Source organism: Eleutherodactylus coqui, chromosome 7 (genome assembly GCF_035609145.1).
Source record: "Eleutherodactylus coqui strain aEleCoq1 chromosome 7, aEleCoq1.hap1, whole genome shotgun sequence".
Classification (NCBI taxonomy): Eukaryota; Metazoa; Chordata; class Amphibia; order Anura; family Eleutherodactylidae; genus Eleutherodactylus; species Eleutherodactylus coqui.
The window spans coordinates 144,161,451-144,171,058 of NC_089843.1; positions in this window are offsets into that span (position 1 = coordinate 144,161,451).

Sequence of the window (9,608 nt, forward strand, 5' to 3'; positions counted from 1 at the left end):
ATGAGGGAGTTGGGCACAGAATGTTGCCAATAAGTATATCGGGAATAGACCAGGCAGCCCCAACTCCAGAACATGCAAAAGGGATCAAATTTGAACCCTTAGTTTCCAGTTTGAACCCTACTTCTGGGCGGAAGAGGGTTTTCATTTTTGCTGTTGCACATTTCCTGAAGGGAGACCAGACATTGTGAAGTGGCTTCATTTCTCCGTCTTAGTTGTTACTCTGACTTTCTCTTTCTTCACTGTGCTTGTATATTATTTTTCTTGGCATCTTCTAAGGTGTTTCCCAGGATACTTTGAGAAGTTAAACACAGTACTTTGTATATACAAATAATGAGAATAATCCTTTAATAGAAAATTGAAAAGAAAAACTAAGTACAAAGTTTCAATAAATAAATGTATCATTTTATGCACATCTCTGATCCTCATCTGCTCTGTGAGTCCGGGTTCTCCAGCTGTGCATGAGCCAAAACCTTTACTTCCCACTTATCACCCTATTCTGGGTTTATTATCCCTGGTAAAAATTTGGCACTGGCCATGATGGCATCACAGCAGGAAAGAAGCACAAGACCAGTGGGGGACAAGGAGTAACAACTGGAGCCTCCAGCAAGTGGAAGAATGAACCTAATGTTCAGCATTGGAAACTGCATGTAATTATTCCCCCACGATACATTCTGCTTCTTTGCACCAGTTCAGGGCTGGATGATTTTCTACTATTATTTTGCACCAAAATAATAGGAAACCCATTAATAAAACAGGTGCATTTTACAAATTCACTTAGCCATGACCCCATTTTTCTAGACAATTTATAAAAATGTGTAGTGAGGCACTGGGAGTGTCTGATACAATAAATGCGATGCACAGCAGGTGCACCCAAATTCTTGCTCAATTTGATTTCCAAATATCCCTAACTGACTTTATTGAATACAAGAATGAATATATTTTAAGTTAATATAAAAGGTGCCATCTCTAATGAATATTGGCTGCATTGTCAGCAGATATAAAATGCAGAATATTTTACTCCAGATGGAGGCAAATAGAAAAATAACTGATTTGTAACAGCAATAATTTCCAGAAAGTCAAATGTAACTTGAAGCTTCAATGTAAAAAGAAAGTAACAGTGCCAAACCTGCCATGTACCTCTTCGAAAAGATTGTTTTCTTATGCAAGAAATGAGTGCTTTGAGCCCCCCAGAAAGCAGGTGTTAGGTTGTGCTGGCTGGGATCTGTTTTGCTACATTGGATTCTAGCAGCACAGCCTCACAGGTGTGGAATGATTGCGCTGGCTGGGTGCGGTGTTCTCTTGCTTTCCAATCACCACTGGTCTGGTTGTAGACAAATATCCTTTTGTAGAGGAAACTGGTATCCCTTCACTCTAGGGCAGTGGTGATGAACCTATGGCACGCGTGCCAGAGGCGGCGCACAGAGCTCTCCCTGCTGTCAGATGCTCTCCACAGCAGTGAATACTGGCAGGGACCGCGGCTCCCCTGCCGGTATTCACTCAGCTGCGCTGATCCCAGAGCACGCTGTGACTTTAGTCCCCCTCCCCTGACGTCTCCTCTTAGGTTTCATGAGAGCAGGGGGAGGAGGCGTCCGGCAGCACACTGACATCATAGTGTGCACCTGGAATCAGCGCTGCTAGCAGCGCCGAGCAGAGGAGTAGCGGTGCTTCCATGAGGAGGAGGGGGTAAGTATATAGGTCTCAGGGGGCACTATTACCACTGGGGCCGCGGTGGGTATGTCACGGTTACGCTGGGGCCGCGGTGGGGATGTCACGGTTACCGCTGGGGCCACCGTGGCGATGTCACGGTTATCGCTGGGGCCGCCGTGGGGATGTCACGGTTACTGCTGGGGCCTGTTTACAGGTGGCAGTAATTACCATGGCAAATTCTGCAGCATTTCCGCATTTCAAAAAGTTGTCAAAATCTGCACGCTGTCTATTTTGAAGCGGCCCTGTCTTTTTTATAATGACGGAGGTAAAAATCATACATTGTGATAAGCCCCGCCCCCTGACCTTTTGGCACTTTGTGAATAATACATGGGTTTTGGGTTGCAGTTTGGGCACTCGGTCTCTAAAAGGTTCGCCATAGGGTATGCAATAGAGATGAGCGAGCACGCTCGGATAAGAATGCAGTTACTCGAGAAAAGTGAGGCTTGCTCAAGTAACAGACTTATCCGAGCATGCTCGCTCATCTCTAGTATGGAATTCGGCACAGCCTAGTTGTTACAGTCAGTGGGAAACCAAGATAGCAGGGCAGCTTGGGGATGCATGTGGCACAGAACGTTGTGTCACCTACATTTTCCAAGCAGAGTCTATATTTGGGTGTCCAGTTCCCTCCAGTGTGTAAGAAGGTGATAGAGTACTGAGTATGGAGTTCTTGCAGAGACAGCACAGAGGCATTACAGTAAGTAACATTGGCGATGGGCTGGCTGTTACATTGCACTCCAATGTAACAGCACAGAGAACACAGTGATAACGCTGTTAACGCTGAGTACAGATAATGATGTCACTTGCAGTCCTATGTAACATGATGGAGAACACACCGTGATAATGCTGAGGACAGAAAATTATGTCACCTGCAGTCCTATGTAACAGCACAGAGAACACAGTGATAACGCTGAGGACAGATGATGTACTGTAGTACAGCAGATGTCACTTGCAGTCTTATGTAACAGCACAGATAACGCTTAGGGACAGATAATGATGTCAACTGCAATCCTATGGCCTGTATCGGCGGTCTATTTATGAAGAATGATCGTGCGGCGATCTCCCACCATGCATCATTGGCACGGGCTGTTTCTTACAGCCGACACCTAGCGGCAAGAGGTGTGATAAACTGCGCGGCTCATCAGAGCTGTCAATGAATTCTGACAGCAGCATTTAAATCCCCCGAACATCGTCCAGTATGGCCCCCCCACGATGAAATCACAGGGAGTTGTGCTGCTGTCATGGCAGCCTTGGGCCTTCTGAAAGGCCCCAGGGCTGTCATGGCGGAATGCTTATCAATGTAAATCCAATTAATTTGTTCTATACATTCCAAGAAACACTCTAAACCACATTTTTCTAAAGCATTTAGTGCTGCTTTTTCAGCGCTAAACACTGTACAATGCTCCCATTCATTTCAATGGGGCGGTTCACACAAGCGGCTTCGGCCCTGCATTGCCAATTGAAATAAATGGGCAGTGGTTTCAGCGCTGCTGAAAATGCGGCACGACTTGGTACCGCGTTGTTGGCAGTGCTAAATGCCCTGGCTACAGTGCCTGAGAGAAAAGTAAAACATCAATATACTTACCTAGCAGGTGCCATCAGTGTCCCGGGGGCCACTCTCCGGAGCTCCATGCAGGCTGCTGGGCATTTCTCAAGCCATCAGAGCATCTTGCTAGTGACAGTGAAATTCCCTGCCTCTAGCAAGAGATTGCTCTGATTGGCTGAGTTAGCTGTGTGACAGCCTACTCAGCCAATCACAGCCAGAGCTGGATGCTTCAATCATAGCCATTCATCCATGAATAGCTGTGATTGGAGCAATCCATGAATGGCTGTGACGTTAGCCGCGAGGTCATGTTGGCCGTCGCGAATCTAGAAGCAAGCGATGAAAGGAGAGGAAAGATTCTGCGATGAAGAATTGGCGAAACTGGAAATCAGTGAAAGACGAAGACGACAAAAGAAGAGGTGTGACTGTATTTATAATAAAGAAATCTAAGTAATAAAACAAAAATACATATTTGGAATCACTGTATGATTTGGTATAATCCATAAAAGTCTGATCTATCAATGTAATGCATTATTTACCCCCCACGATGAACACCAGAAATGTGCTTTTTTGGTTACCCTGTCTCCAAGAAAAAATGCAAAAAAAGCGATCAAAAAGTCGTATGTATTCCAAAATGGTACCAACGCAAACTACAGGACGTCTAGCAAAAAATGAGCTATCAAACAAGTATATCAAAAGATAAATAAAAGAGCTATTGGGCGCAGAAGATGGCGGCAGAAAATAATTTAAAAAATTAAATATTTTTGAAAACAAATAGTACAGCAAAAACAAGAACTATATAAGTTTGGTATCATAGTAATCGTACTGACCCAGAGAATAAAGTTATCATGTCATTTTTGCTGCAGTTTGTGCGCCGTAGAAATAAGGCGCACCAAAAGATTTAATTTTTTTTCTATTTCTCTCCACTTAGAATTTTAAAAAAATTTTTCCAGTACATTATACAGTACATTAAATAATACCATTAAAAAATAAAACTCAGCCTGCAAAAAACAAGCCCTCATACAGCGACGTCGATGCATAAATAAAGAGTTATGATTTTATTAAAAGGGGGGAAGGAAAAACGAAAGTAGAAAAAAAAAATAAAAAACTTTGTCACTAAGGGGTTAACATTTACCATACCTACTTTATATTGCAATTATTTTATTTTATTTTTTTTACACTGCATCAATTTAATTACCCCATTTTGATAATCCTCAAGAAAGAATACATTTACATTGTATCACATGAGTGAAGAAAGCAAATGTATTACAGAAAACGTAAGTAATTACAGTAAGAGACACAGGGGTGTCATTGTATGTAGTATATTGTAGACGGTATGAAGAAAAAATAATATAATCACCCTCCATGTTAGACACACTCCAAAAAAATTGAGTAGCTGGTATGTGAGGGTGTTAATGTGAATATTACACCTCAGACCTGTAGATACCATCATTAACGTCCATCCTGCCATTTTTAAAAAAATGCCATAATAATAAAAGGCCGGCTCTGTGATGAGTTAATAGGCTTCTGTAGAAAAGCACCGTACCAGTCATTAAACAGTTAATTATGGGTGACTTCAAGTGGATGAGGCCTTGGTGATAAACACCTGCAGTCACCATGGCAACTGTGCTGATGTCATCCACAGCTAGGCCTACGTCATAAACTGCCTACACAAGAAAACTCCATGCCGGAAGGGGATACGGCCAGATGCAGCGTGGTGCTTGGTGTGTCTGGAGACCTGGAGCTTCACCATCTGTGAGGGAAGAGGGGACGCCCGCCTAGCCAGCCAGATCAGCCATATTTACCTAGCCAGCCCGATCAGCCATAACTGCGCAGCCAGCCAGATCATGTCTATTATCCCTAGCGATCCATGGGGTGACAGATGCTGCAGCCAGATCTCCGTCATATCCAGTATCCGCTGCCCGGAGAGGTCACATTTGGATATCTCCATTAGGCATCACATGGGGCCTCTGCTTTGCCCTCGCCTTGTTTACTAATAACTATCATATGTAATGTTCTGTTATAGGATGTATGACTGTAAGTATGATAAAATGTATCAATTCTGATAAATATGCTGTTACATATTGGCATTAACCCCCTAAGCCCAGAGGGAGGGCCGTCCTCCAGCCATGGCTCCCCAGAGGTTTCCTCCACAGGGGGTTTTTCCTCTCCTGAGTGCTGGATGATGACTCTTCGTGAGTCGGAGGTGCGCCATTTTCAGTGTCTACTTATAGCAATTGGTCTGATCTTACATTTGAGACTCTGAATAATGTTATTTCAAATAAAATGTTGTCAATTAAACCAAATGAAAGTGTCTTGTGTATTTGTTTCACAATCTTTGGTTCGGGTGAGGCTGTTTGGGACTCAAGATCCATCACATATGACATAATGGTGAAGCCGGGCATCCAGTGGGGGCTTTTTTAATCCAGATTCATCTCCTCTGTGTTGAAGTCCTCAGCCAAAAAACTCAGTGCGGTTCCATTTTGCCTCCGGTATCTGATCTAGTTTGGTGAAGATTACCAGCAGAGGGATCTGGTTGCTTGCAAACTGCTCCCAGTCATAGTCCCGTTGGTCACCAGCAGCCCTGTTGGCTGTAGATCTAGATTCAAAGCTTCTAAGGACTAGCAGTGCAGGTTCTGAGATGTCTACTGCATATGAGCGCCAGGCGTCATTACGTCAGCCAAATGCGCAGAAGGCCAGGAGGCCCGGCAAATTTTAAATCTCCTGACTCCTGGTTCCTGAAGGTAACCAGGAGGCAGGAGATGTCACCGGGGACCGCAGTGATCACGGAAAAGTGAAAAAAAAGTTTTAAAAAGTTAAAGGTTCACCTCCTCCCCTCATGGATCGGATCCATGAGGGAAGAAGAAAATACTTACCCCCCTCGTCCATGATGTCCCCCGGCGATCGGGAGCCCACAGCGGGCTTCTGCACATGTACCAATGTGGCGTGCATGTGCAGAAGGCTGGAGAGCCCAGCAAATTCAAAATCTCCCTGCACCCGGCTGTCAAAGATAGCCAAGTGCAGGGAGATGTCACCGGGAACTGCAGTATGTGGTTCCTGGTCAGATGATCATCGTTATCCTTCGTATAACAGTGATCAAGGAAAGTTAAAGAGTGTAAAAAAAATTTTTTTTTAAAGTTAAAGTTTCATCTCCTTTTACGGATCGATCCGTGAGGGGAGATGAAATTACATACCCAAGGTACGCAAATTTGTCTCCTGATGGGATCTTTATCCATGGACCTTACCCCGGCTTCAGCGCATGCGCCCGTCAGCATAATGGCGAACGCATGCGCAAAAGTAAGGATTGCCCGGGAAATTTAAAATCTCCCTGCTCCTGGCTACCAAAGATAGCCGAGAGCCCGGAAATGTCACGGAGAGCCGCGATATGCAGTTACTGGTCACGTAATCACCGTTATCAAATGGCGATCATATAAAAGTTTTGTAAAAAGATGAAGTTTCATCTTTCCTTACAGATGCAATCGGTAAGAGGAAACATTTTCCTGGAGGCCTCCGCATTTGAATCCCGATGCGATCATCCTCCATGGACCTTCCCAGCATCTGCGCATGCGCCCACCGGCAAAATGCCGGACAGATTCACAGGAGACAGGAAGCCCAGGAAATTTCAAATCTCCTTGCTCCCGGCAACCAACGGTCTCCGAGTGCCTGGAGCAGTGACTGGTGGCCTCATTCAGCAGTCCCCGGTCACTTGATAAAAAAGTAGCAATCCACCATTAGGCCGGACTCACATGACTGGATAGAAATAGCGGATTCCACATGCATTTGATCAGCGGTAATACGCAGATCAATCAAATGCATTGGATTACACAGTTCCGCTCAAATTAGCGGGTCAGAGTTATGTAATCACTCGCAGAAAACAGAACGCAGCATGTTCTATTTTACCGCGGATATCCACGACATAAAGCCCATTGTGCTCCATGGTCGTGGATATACCTGCTGCCTATACGCAACTACATCATGTACGGGCTGCGGGTACCCGCATCATCACTAAGCATCGGCGCAGGAAATATAAACAAATAAAGGTGTACTGTCCATGACCAGCTGTGTGAGTATGCAGTTATGCGCAGTAGGACTTTCTCTATCTTCCTGCGTTTTGCGCAGCAATGGCTCTGTAGACGTCTATGGGAGGTGTACAAATGCGCAAGTGTAAGGGTGAAACACTGCGAAAATGCACGAAAAGAAGATAGTTAGACCTTATTAGGCTTTAATAGCCAATCAATTCCATGGAAAGGGTGTGTGAACTGGCCCTGTGTGTGCAAATATTACAGTAATATGTGCTGAGATGTGCGCAACAGTCTGATTACTTGGATCTTCAAACTTTGTTCATGCACAAATATGCTGTGCTGCGGCAAGCGTATCTGAGCAGACATTCGGAGGAGCCCTTACTGGTAAATTTCAAAAGCTGATTTTTTAAGGACTCTTTTCAGTTCTTAAATGGATTTTAAGAATCTATATATCAGAAACCCCCATGAGTCACCACATTTTAAAAACTGCACCCCTCAAAGTATACAAAACAGCATTTAGAAAGTTTATTAACCCTTTAGATGTTCCACAGGAATTAGTATTTGATCAGGCAGGTCAACTCCTTCCATGTACCTATTGTAGTCAAGGACTTAGTCTGGCTTGGGGGGCTCTATACTGCTCACTGGTACTGGACAAGGGGTTCAGCAGTGGGTGCACCAATCCCCATACAATTTTCCCTGCAATTCTCAAGAGAGGGAGGGGGGCATTTTCGGGGCTCAATTCTGGTGTCCTTCCTTTCATTGGGGTGTAGTATAAAGTACTTTTTCACTGCGAAATTCACAGCATTTTTTTTCCAGGGGTCTATGTGACCTGTTAAAATCGCGATTTTGCGGTAAACTGCGATTTTGCTGCAATGCGTTTTTAACATTAGTAAGCCCCATAGACACCTAGAAAAAAAAAACGCAGCAAATTCGCAAACACTAGTGGGTAGTCACCCTGAGTGTGCGAGGTTGTATGGTAAGTGAGTTTGTGCGTTTAATGTGTCTGTTATGCCTGGTTGCGTGTATCACCCTTTCAGGGAGAGCAGGGCCGAGGTTCCAGCACGGGGCCGCCTTTATAGAGGCTTGGTAGGTAGGGCCTCGCTATCTTCTCTGCAGTACAGGGCTAATTGTCCCAAAACTCGTGCATCCGAGTCACGTTCGTGTGGGCCGGGTACTTGTTTGCCCACACAAACGTAACAGCAGGATCTGGGGATAAATGCTACCACTGTAACTGCTTTGTATAAAATAAAAGAAAAATTTAAAAAATAAGCAAGAGCTGGGTAATTATGCATGGGGAATACTTGCCCATCTCCCTCCAACCACTATATTATCTTACCCTAGACAACTAAGATTTGCCTTGATTTATTCGGGCTGTATTTTGTATTATGCATTGTGGGCAGTGATGAGCGATTATTGGAATAGTCAGATTAGGAGTGATAATTAGCACATGACAATATTATTCTGTGGTAGGAAAAACATTTGTGGCCCAATTTTCCAAAAATAATTAAGAAGACCCAATTCCGAGTCAATGGAAATAAAAGTAAGTGGAGGTGTGGTGGGATGTTTTAAATTAATGTAGCTCAGTGTTTGCTACTGTAGGTCCTAGGTTCAAATCTTGTCAGGGTCAATATTTACATGGACTTTGAAAAATTCCATACAGATGTTGCACTTTGCGCATTGCTGATCACCTGACCCCAAGCAGGAGGAGGAGGTGGCCTTACAAGGCCAAGAAACCATGACCAGGACCCGCTGTAGTCTTTGTGCACCCACAGCGTAGGCGAGCCGAAGGAACCCAAAGACAGTAATAAACATGAAGAAATGATAGTGCCCAAACATGCCAGACTTTCAGTGTGCTGAGTACATAGGCGTCAGCACACACCCTCAGCAATCGTGGGCATAGAGCAGACTCCGATGCTAGTACAGCTGTGAAGGTCTCATCAATGAGGTAACGCTCCTCTTCTTTGGCCCAAACCAGTGTCTCAGATAACTGTGGTAACACGGGAGAAAATACATGATGCCCAGTGCTGATCCCCTGACCCGAAGCAGGAGGAGGAGGTGGCATTACAAGCCCAAGACACCATGACCAGGACCCGTAATAATCTGTGTGGGAAGCACATCAGCGGGCCCAGGGTCAGGCTCGGTTCCAAGCCTCCACCTTTGTGACCTAAGGTGCCCTGAGTTACATAGCAATGGAAAATCCATGTGTGGCAACATAGATAGCTCAACACTGGAAGGGGCAGTCTTTGAGTTCCTTGGCCTAGCCTATGCTGTAAGTGCACAAAGATGGTATTACACAGGAAGGAAGCGGAGGGCCCCACCATGGGAGAGTTTCGCCCCGC